The sequence below is a fragment of the Triticum urartu genome, chromosome 3A (assembly GCF_056163025.1).
Source record: "Triticum urartu cultivar PI428250 chromosome 3A, HENAU_Tu73, whole genome shotgun sequence".
NCBI lineage: Eukaryota > Viridiplantae > Streptophyta > Magnoliopsida > Poales > Poaceae > Triticum > Triticum urartu.
Window position 1 is genome coordinate 243,605,983 of NC_141875.1, and position 12,041 is coordinate 243,618,023.

Below are 12,041 nucleotides of genomic sequence, written 5' to 3' on the forward strand. Positions count from 1 at the left end.
AAAAGCAAACCAAGAGAGTCAAGTTCTACCTCTGAGTCCGGATTATCGAGGTCTTCGTCAAGATTTAGCCCGGCGGATTCAACCGCCTTCTTCTTGGCAGTCCTCTTGACCGCCTTCGTCTTAAGTCAAGGGGTTTTCATCATTTTTTCTTGAGGTTTCTTCTTCCAAAATGGGTCATCGCCCTGTTAAAAGAATTGACAAAAGTTATAGGAGATTACACAGATTAAGTACAAGCAGGAGTGAGGCAATGCTTACAGCTGGCGGTTTATTCAAAGTATAGTAGGGACTTAACCCGGTCCTGCTACAGACAGCCTCCGATTCATTCAGTATCTTCTTCACAGCTTCAGTAACTTCAGCTTCTGTCAGCTCAATATCAATATGATGTTGAGAGTCTTTTGAGTCACCAGTATACTCGCACATTAAACCGGGGCGACGTCTTAAAGGGAATATACTCCATGAAATCCAGCAGCGGACAAAATCAACTCCTGTTAGACCATTGGCCATAAAGGCTTTGAGCTTGGAGAGTTGTGGAGCATATGTAGCCCGTTCTTTGGTAGTCAGTCGTTGCGGAAATGGATGTGTGTTGGTAATCCGGTGAGGACGGTAACCCGGCAGAGGATTCTCATCATCAGGGGAGGTATCTTTACAATAAAACCAAGTCTTGTTCCAGTCTTTAGGATGGCTATGGAGTTTCGCATGAGGGAAACTGACATCTTTCCTCTTCTGAATTGAAACGCTGCCCAGTTCGGTATTGGGCCCGTCTACAAACTCAGTACGGCGGTTCAAATAGAAAAATTCCCGGAATATCTCAACAGTTGGCTCCTCTTGCAGGTATGCTTCACAAAATACTTGAAAGTCGTAAACATTGGACATAGAGTTTGGTCCAATGTCTTGAGAATGGATCTGGAAATTGGCAAGCACATCACGGAAGAACTTGGACCCGGTCGGTTTAAAGCCACAACTCATGTGATCAACAAACACTACTACTTCGCCATCTCTGGGGGTAGGAGGGTTTTCTGGACCGGGAACTCGCCACTGGATTTCACTCTGCTTCGGTAAAGTGCCAATTCTGACAAATCCATCCAGTTGCTCTACAGTAACCCGAGAGGGGACCCAGTTACAGGCATAAAATTGTTAGGCCATTGCAAGTGAAGAGCTGGAAAAGATTAATGCCGGTTTATGATTCATGATTGAAAAAGCATAAAGCGCAACATGTTAAGAAAAAGGAATTCAAGCATGCAAAATTGTTAAACCGGAGGCTGATGCTGTTATAAATGGTAAAGCGACGGCGGTTTACAAGGGGACTAATGGCATATGACAGATTATCTTCTAAAAAGATAAACCGCCTACGCAGATGAGGAAGATACAGATCTGAGGCAAAACACGACTAAGTGAGGGAAAAAAGGTTTCACAAGTTCACATTAGCATTTTGGATCTACCACAGGCCAGGAAAAGAAGAAGACTTAGACCTAAAAAGTTAGTTCTGGAGCAGTTCGCAAAAGTCCAGATCGGTTTTTATATATAGAAGGCATGGGTTGATAGCCAAGATAAAGACTGCTATAGTTACCGCACGGAACGCATAAAATTTGATGTCTGCTATGTATGAACTAACGAAGAACAAGAGAAGAACACCATGAACCCATGTGAACCCTAAGTGGATCTACAGAGGAAAGAGGGAAAGACTTACCGAAGTTGTTGAAGCAGCGGAGGTGCGCCGCGTTTTTCTGGTGCGATCAGGTTGATGCAGCGGCCGACGGTGAGGCAGAGGCAAAGCTCGAGGACGGTGAGGGCGCTCGGGTGCAGAGGCGTCACGAGGTGGAAGAAGAGATGAAGAGGCAGCAGGAGGGAAAAAAGGGATCCTCAGCCCTATTTATAAGGCAAAGAGATAAGCGACAGGCGTGGGAATCGAGGAGCCCAAAAAATGGATATATAACAAGGTTGTCGCCTTGATTGTTGGATGCTCATTAATAAAGGGCATCTTCGGCTTTAATGAACATGTGACGTCACAGCGGTTTACTACAAATCTGGAGGATGACGTCACAGCGGTTTACAAGATCTATGCGAAGGTGCAAAAGGAGGAATTTTTCAAAGTGTTGAAGATTGACATGAACAAGTTCAAATTAATCTGGTGCCTAATGTTTGAATATTACTATTAAGTATAAACCGGCCATGAGGGGCCGGGTTATGTTCACAAGGAGTTAGTCATGTTTGAAGCCCATGAAGGTAAAAGGGATGGCGCTTTACGGAGGAGATATGACAGGAAGGCCCAGGGACCAAAAGCAATTAGGGCCCGTAGATGTAAACCACCATATTATATGTAACTCATATTGTAAGACAAGGAAAGGTAGAAACCAAGCCGGACATGTTTATGATCCAGCCTCAGGATTCCGTAAACCGCCGGGCGTCAATCTGTGTATATAAAGGGATGACCCGGCGGCAGTTTGGGGACAAGAAACAATAACTCGAGAACCAGGCAAAGCGGATTCGCTCCCTGGCTATCGAAACCCAAGCAATTCCATCACAACTGGACGTAGGATTTTACCTTCACCGTAAGGGGCTGAACCGGTATAAATCCTTGTGTCCCTTGTCCGCTTTAACCCCTTTAAGATAACCCATCACGATGGCTCCACGACTATGTCCTTTCACGAGGACATCTGCCGTGACAATCCCACGACAGGTACTGCCCTTACTTGGACAAGCATCCCACTTATGATTAACCCCTATTGCAAGCATCCACAACTACAACAGAAGTATTAAGGTAAACCTAACCATAACATGAAACATATGGATCCAAATTAGCCCCTTACGAAGCAATGAATAAACTAGGGTTTAAGCTTCTGTCACTCTAGCAACCCATCATCTACTTATTACTTCCCAATGCCTCCCTCTAGGCCCAAACAATGGTGAAGTGTCATGTAGTCGATGTTCACATGACACCACTAGAGGGATGACAACATACATCTCATCAAAATATCGAACGAATACCAAATTCACATGACTACTTATATCAAGACTTCTCCCATGTCCTCAGGAACAAACGTAACTACTCACAAAGCATATTCATGTTCATAATCAAAGGGGTATTAATATGCATAATGGATCTGAACATATGATCTTCCACCAAGTAAACCAACTAGCATACTACAAGGAGTAATCAACACTACTAGCAACCCACAGGTACCAATCTGAGGTTTGGATACAAAGATTGGATACAAGAGATGAACTAGGGTTTGAAATGAGATGGTGCTAGTGAAGATGTTGATGGAGATTGACCCCCTCCCAATGAGAGGATTGTTGGTGATGATGATGGTGATGATTTCCCCCTCCCGGAGGGAAGTTTCCTTGGCAGAACAGCTCCACCGGAGCCCTAGATTGGTTCCGCCAAGGTTCTGCCTCGTGGCGGCGGATTTTCGTCCCGTGAACTTACTTATGATTTTTTTTCTGGATGAAAGACTCCATATAGCCAAAGATGGGCATCATAGGGCCACCAGGGGGCCCATGAGGTAGGGGGCGCGCCCAGGGGGTAGGCCGCGCCCCCACCCTTGTGGACGGTGGGGGGCCTCCCTCTTGTACTTCTTTCGCCCAATATTTTTTATATATTCTGAAAATAATTCCCGTGGAGTTCCAGGACTTTTGGAGATGTGCAGAATAGGTCTATAATATTTGCTCCTTTTCTAGCCCAGAATTCCAGCTGCCGGTGTTCCCCCTCTTCATGTAAACCTTGTAAAATAAGAGAGAAAAGGCATAAGTATTGTGACATAATGTGTAATAACAACCCATAATGCAATAAATATTGGTATAAAAGCATGATGCAAAATGGACGTATCAATTCCCCCAAGCTTAGACCTCGCTTGTCCTCAAGCGAAAGCCGAAATCGAAAAATATGTCCACATGTTTAGAGATAGAGGTGTCGATAAAATAAAATACAGACATGAGGGCATCATGATCATTCTTAGAACAGCGACATATATATATTTATATTGTCATATGATCTCTTATGCTAAAGTAACAATTCATTCACGTACTCAAGTATGAATCAGAAACTTCATTGAAAACTAACAAACTACAATCTCAGTCATTGAAGCAATTGCAATCTATCATAACATAGGAAAGAGTCAATATAAGAGCTTCTCAGCAAGTCCACATACTCAACCATCATTTAGTCTTTCACAATTTCTAACACTCGCACGATATTTATGTTTATGAAGTTTTGATCGGACACAGAGAAAGATAGGGGCTTATAGTTTTGCCTCCCAACTTTTTACCTCAAGGGTAATGTCAATAATAATGCGAAAGAACGTCACTTTATATTGCCACTTGTGATATGGACCTTTATTATGCAGTCCGTCGCTTTTATTTCTTTCACATCACAAGATCGTATAAAGCTTATTTTCTCCACACTAATAAATCATACATATTTAGAGAGCAATTTTTGTTGCTTGCAACAATGAGAACTTACTTGAAGGATCTTACTCAATCCATAGGTAGATATGGTGGACTCTCATGGCAACACTAGGTTTAAGGATATTTGGAAGCACAAGTAGTATCTCTACTTGGTGCAAAGAATTTGGCTAGCATGAGAGAGAAAGGCAAGCTCAACATGTTGGGATGATCCATGACAATATAATTTATCCTAGATGTGATAAAACATAACCCATTACAGTGTCTTCCTTGTCCAACATCAACTCTTTAGCATATCATACTTTAATGAGTGCTCACAATCATAAAAGATGTCCAAGATAGTATATTTATATGTGAAAACCTCTCTTTCTTTATTACTTCCTATTAATTGCAACGATGACCAAAACTATGTTTGTCAACTCTCAACAACTTTTATTCATCATACTCTTTATATGTGAAGTCATTACTCTCCATAAGATCCATATGATCTCTTCATTTCTTTTTATTCTTTTTCTTTTATTCTATTCCCTCAAGATCATAGCAAAATAATCAAGCCCTTGACTCAACACTAATCTTTATTATATATAGCTCACGAACTCGATTACACAGAAGGATCATAAAGCAAAACTAAATAACTAGATCATACTAAAACTTTATTCTACTAGATCAAGATATTACCAAAAGGATCGAACTAAGAAAAACAGTAAAGATAAAATTGATGGTGATACAATACCGGGGCACTCCCCCAAGCTTGGCAGTTGCCAAGGGGAGTGCCCATACCCATGTGTTTATGTCTCCTTCTTTGTTGGTGAAGAAGGTGTTTGTGAAGATGGATAATCGCACATTGAGCGTAGGAGATCCTCCAATTTGCGGATAATGCCCTTGAGTGTGATGATATGCTCCTTCAACAAAATATTTTCACTTGTGAGATACTTGTTTTGAATGCGAGCTAACTCAATCATCTTGAAAGCTTCAATCTCCGTTGGGGTAAAGAGATTGTGATGAGATTGAAGGATGTCTTCTTCTACTACTGTCGGAACTTGATCCCCCATGGCCTTCTTGATCCCATCATCCTTGTTGATCTCTCCGGGCTCTTCTCTCTTCAGCTCTATCTTCATTAGCCAAGCATCGTTGCCCTCATTGTTGGAAGAGGAAGGAGAGGACATGATGCTTGGCCTTGACAACCCTGACAAAAAACAGCTCAAAACAAAAACAGAGGATATTTGCGTGATATGGTGGTCAAAACCTTTGGGGGATTATATAATGAATTTTACCGACCAAAAGAAGTATCGTGCAAGAAAACGGAGTCCGGAGGGCACACGAGGTACCCATGAGGCAGGGGAGGGCGCACCCTCCACCCTCGTGTCCTTCCCGGACTACTTATTTTCCTATTTTCTTAAATATTCCAAAACGGAGAAAAAATGCTATTAGAACTATTTTTGAGTCGGTTTACTTACGGTACCTCATACCTATTCCTTTTCGGAGTCTGAAATGTTCTGGAAAGTGTCCCTTAGGTATTCCTCCAGGGTTACGGTTTCAATAACATTAGTTTCAACATTTATGGGATTACCTGATATATAATGTTTATTACTTCCCAATGCCTCCCTCTAGTGACAGAAGCCTGAACAAACTCTTATATAAAGTAAAGCGCTCCGGAGGACACATGGGAATTATCGTCAAGCTAGTTTTCATCACATTCATATGATTCACGTTCGGTATAATTTGATATGTGGGTGGACCGGTGCTTGGGTACTGCCCTTACTTGCACAAGCATCCCACTTATGATTAACCCCTGTTGCAAGCATCCGCAACTACAGTAGAAGTATTAAGGTAAACCTAACCATAGCATGAAACATATGGATCCAAATCAACCCCTTACGAAGCAACGCATAAACTAGAGTTTAAGCTTCTGTCACTCTAGCAACCCATCATATACTTATTACTTCCCAATGCCTCCCTCTAGGCCCAAACAATGGTGAAGTGTCATGTAGTCGATGTTCACATGACACCACTAGAGGGATGACAACATACATCTCATCAAAATATCGAACGAATACCAAATTCACATGACTACTTATATCAAGACTTCTCCCATGTCCTCAGGAACAAACGTAACTACTCACAAAGCATATTCATGTTCATAATCAAAGGGGATCTGAACATATGATCTTCCACCAAGTAAACCAACTAGCATCAACTACAAGGAGTAATCAACACTACTAGCAACCCACAGGTACCAATCTGAGGTTTGGATACAAAGATTGGATACAAGAGATGAACTAGGGTTTGAGATGAGATGGTGCTGGTGAAGATGTTGATGGAGATTGATCCCCTCCCAATGAGTGGATCGTTGGTGATGACGATGGTGATGATTTCCCCCTCCCGGAGGGAAGTTTCCCCGGCAGAACAGCTCCGCTGGAGCCCTAGATTGGTTCCCGCAAGGTTCTGCCTCATGGCGGCGGAGTTTCGTCCCGTGAGCTTGCTTATGATTTTTTTCTGGACGAAAGACTCCATATAGCCAAAGATGGGCATCAGAGGGCCACCAAGGGGCCCACAAGGCAGGGGGGCGCCCAGGGGGGTAGGGCGCTCCCCCACCCTCGTGGACGGTGGGTGGCCCCCCTCTGGTACTTCTTTCGCTCAATATTTTTTATATATTCTGAAAATAATTCCCGTGGAGTTTTAGGACTTTTGGAGATGTGCAGAATAGGTCTCTAATATTTGCTCCTTTTCCAGCCCAGAATTCCAGCTGCCGGCATTCCCCCTCTTCATGTAAACCTTGTAAAATAAGAGAGAAAAGGTATAAGTATTGTGACATAATGTGTAATAACAGCCCATAATGCAATAAATATCGATATAAAAGCATGATGCAAAATGGACGTATCAATGAGTAAGAACTTGTAGCGTTGTTGTAGTTAATTATAGCTTCTAATGTTCAAGAATTTGGTTGTTGTCTCAGTACCAATTATTTCATGTGCACATTGATCTTTTTGAGAAGATATGTCATAATTAACATGTTTCTTCAGTTTTTCAAAATAAGCATTGGTGATTTTCTATGTTGCTATAAACCCATTTCCCGTACAATTGTTACTGATCTAGTTTTAAATATTATAGGATGAACGGAAGTGTTCTTACTTGGAGTGGGTTGATCAAGAGTGGCCACGGTCTTTGAACATGTGCCTAACGAAGCTCTGGAGCATGTATGAGGAAGAGAACACACGTAGGCTTAGAGAAAGTCTTGTCAACGCTGAAGCATATTTCAAGATGCGGGATAAAAAGTTGAAGGTGGAGAATGAGCTCAGATTTTTTAAATCAGACTTTGCTAAGATGGCGTTGGCGAAGGAGGAGGCACTTTCCTAGTTGGCCCATGCAAAACGGGTTCTTACTGAACTGAAAGCAGAGGTGGATAATACGAGCCTGGATGATCTCGATTAGGGAAATGAATATATTGTTCTTATGAAGTTGAACTAACTATATGTTGTACAGTGCTGTTTTCATGTAGCTACCGTACTGTGATGTTATAATATATTTATGTGCCTGATATGAAATTGGCAAACAGTTGTTCGATATGAAATGTGAATTTGCGTAATACTGGAATTATTAATTGTAAACTAATAAACCTGCTAAATGTGTCATGGATCTTTGCAAACGGTTCTAGCAGTAAAACCTCTTGCGATGGATAGCCCAATGCTGCACAGTTTTCTTCATCAAATCGTGTGTGATATAGTTGATAAAAGCAAACAGTTAACCAAGGAAGACTGTGTGTGATAGTTACACCTTTCAGACATGAGCCTACACATAAAACTGTGCGGGATGTACGTCCGAACGGAAACGTTTTCCTTGGATTGACTGTGTGGGATGTACATAAGAACGGAAATGCATTCCTTGGATTGACTGTGTGTGATATACATACGAACGGAAATGTTTTTTTGGGATTCACCGTGTGGGATGTACATACCTATGGAAATGATTTTCTCGGATTACCGTGTGGGATGTACGTACCTATGAAAATGATTTTCTCGGATTACCGTGTGGGATGTACATACCTATGGGAATGATTGGGTTTCGATGCCTCGCCCGATCACACACAGCCCCAGCCTGGGTCCCAGGAGGGCCTATCCCCGACGATTTTTGGGTCATGTGGGAAGGACACCCTATCGCACACACTCACTTGGTGACGGTTCCAAATGTCGTCGCGGAAAGGGGTTACAAACCATTTGTTTAGGACCGATGTGCACCAGTGCCAGTTTACATTTAGGCCTGTTAACGGACCAAGATGGCTGGGCCCATGATGCGGCCCATACATAGTGATTTGCATGATGGCCCGATTATGTATCGTAATTTTACGGTTTGGATGGTTTACTTTTTATGGAGCGAAGACAGGATATATATACAGTAAAATAACTGCAGCATCGTGAATAATAAAAAACCTAGACTATGCAATAAAGAAATTACGGCATATTACATCCACTCGACATCAAAGTTCGCAACTATGATAATAAAGCACAAGAAGACAGCAGATTACATACACTGGGCATCAAAGATCGCCACCAGTGCAAATAAACATGCTGACAAAATAATATACAAAACCGACAACACTTCAATAGAGTTCAAGAAAGGTTAGCCCTGCTCGGGAGCTGTAGCGCAAGCAGCTGAGAAAGCTGATGAGACTGCGCTTGTTTGACGCTTATATCCTCCTCACTCTGAAAGAGAAACAACCATACAAATGACATGTTCTGCACATATAAGTATTAGTGCTGACAATTCATCACATTTATTATTGGCGAATAAAGCGACACAATTTAAAATAGCATTAACACAATGTGGTATTGTTCAAGTGAAGACATGGCAGGAAATGATACTGTGAAGGAGTTGGCAGCTTCATGACACCACTGGATTACAGATCAAGAACTCATAAGTATCTATCGGAGTCTTAGGAACGGGGATACCCAGACATGCCTACCTGTGGCCCGTGGCGTGGCGCTACCGCCGTACCGGTACGACCCATCTTTATTAGCAACCACTCAAGACCATCGCGAGGGGCCAAGCCTCGTGAGGCGGACGACACAGGACCTCCTCAGGGGCAGCCTCACTAGCTGGCTCTCGAGGAGCGGAGATATCAAGGCGGAGGGCACCTCGCGAGGTTCGCGTGACGTGAGCAATGACGACCGAAGCCAGGCGGGCGCCAGCGGGCGTAGAGTGCCAGTTTCCTCTTTGGTGATAAAGAGGCAGGCACAGGCGAGAAATCCCGAGGCATCAGGAAAATGTTTCCTTATCGATGCAACAAGACCAAGACTAGCAGGACGGCGGGACGAAAGTCACCGCGGAGCCCACAGCTGCATCACCACCAGAACCTTTGGGAGGCGAAGACCACCTTTTGTCAGGATAACTTGTACTAGTTGTCTCCCTTCAAAATTGGCCATTGTGGGATCCCTTCCTGCCTAACATTTGGGAAGAGGACCAGGGCCTCTATAAATAGGGCTAGCCACCACCATAGCAAGGATGGACGGATCATTCGGAACATCCTCAAAGACACCAGCTCATTGAGTTCAAGAACACCTCTCCTCAGGAGGTTGTTCATCCACTACACTAGTTCATCCCTAGCCCCCGAGGCAATCCACCACCACATTGGAGTAGGGTATTACACCACAACGGTGGCATGAACCAGTATAAACCATCGTGTCTCTTGTTCCTTGGGTTTGGCGAGCTAGGCCATGAGATCGTTGCGAGAGCGAGCTAGGAAGTGAGAGATCTTCATGCGCACCCCAGAGTTCGAACCTCAAGGGTTTGCCAGAACCCTGAATCTGACATTTGGCGCACTAGGTAGGGGTGTGCCGAAGCTTTCTTCTCCATCGACTGACCCGCCGTTGCCCCGCGACTCCAATGTCTGATGGTCCGAGGACCCAAGCCGACCACTGGGCGGCCTGGCCTGCCCGGGCGCCGACATCTACTCCAGAAGACCTCAACTCCGTGCTCCAGGCAGCCCGCACGCCTCCCAACACCCGAGGGCGTGGCAGCGCGGGCTGGCGCTCGCCTCCCTTGCGCCGCGGCGCACGCGTGCAGCTGTGCGATCCCCAGGTTACGCTGCGGTGATAACCCACAAGTATAGGGGATCACAACCGTTTTCGAGGGTAGAGTATTCAACCCAAAATTTATTGATTCGACACAAGGGGAGCCAAAGAATATTCTCAAGTATTAGCAGCTGAGTTGTCAATTCAACCACACCTGGAAACTTAATATCTGCAGCAAAGTGTTTAGTAGCAAAGTAATATGATAGTAGTGGTAACGGTAGCAAAAGGTAACCATATCAAAAGTAATGTTTTTGGTATTTTGTAATGATGATAGCAATAGCAACGGAAAAGTAAATAAGCGAAGAACAATATATGGAAAGCTCGTAGGCAATGGATCGGTGATGGAGAATTATGCCGGATGCGGTTCATCATGTAACAATCATAACATAGGGTGACACAGAACTAGCTCCAATTCATCAATGTAATGTAGGCATGTATTCTGAATATAGTCATATGTGCTTATGGAAAAGAACTTGCATGACATCTTTTGTCCTACCCCCCCCCCCCCCCCCCGTGGCAGCGGGGTCCTAATGGAAACTAAGGGATATTAAGGCCTCCTTTTAATAGAGTACCGGAACAAAGCATTAGCACATAGTGAATACATGAACTCCTCAAACTATGGTCATCATTGGTAAGTATCCCGATTATTGTCACTTCGGGGTTAACGGATCATAACACATAATAGGTGACTATAGACTTGCAAGATAGGATCAAGAACTCTCATATATTGATGAAAACATAATAGGTTCAGATCTGAAATCATGGCACTCGGGCCCTAGTGACAAGCATTAAGCATAGCAAAGTAATAGCAACATCAATCTCAGAACATAGTGGATACTAGGGATCAAACCCTAACAAAACTAACTCGATTACATGATAGATCTCATCCAACCCATCACCGTCCAGCAAGCCTATGATGGAATTACTCACGCACGGCAGTGAGCATCATGAAATTAGTGATGGAGGATGGTTGATGATGACGATGGCGACGGATTCCCCTCTCCGGAGCCCCGAACGGACTCTAGATCAGCCCTCCTGATAGGTTTTAGGGCTTGGCGGCGACTCCGTATCATATAACGCGATGAATTCTTCTCTCTAATTTTTTTCTCCTCGAAAGCAAATATATAGAGTTGGAGTTGAGGTCGGAGGAGCTCCAGGGGGCCCACAAGGTAGGGGGCACGCCCTAGGGGGGCAGGCGCGCCCCCACCCTCGTGGATAGGTGGTGCCCCCCTAGTCTTCATCTTTTGCAAGGATTATTTATTATTTCCGAATAGATGTTCCGTGAAGTTTCAGGTCATTCCGAGAACTTTTGTTTCTGCACATAAATAACACCATAGCAATTCTGCTAAAAACAGTGTCAGTCCGAGTTAGTTCCATTCAAATCATGCAAGTTAGAGTCCAAAACAAGGGAAAAAGTGTTTGGAAAAGTAGGTACGATGGAGACGTATCAACTCCCCCAAGCTTAAATCTTTGCTTGTCCTCAAGCAATTCAGTTGATAAACTGAAAGTGATAAAGAAAAACTTTTACAAACTCTGTTTGCTCTTGTTGTTGTAAATATGTAAAGCCAGCAT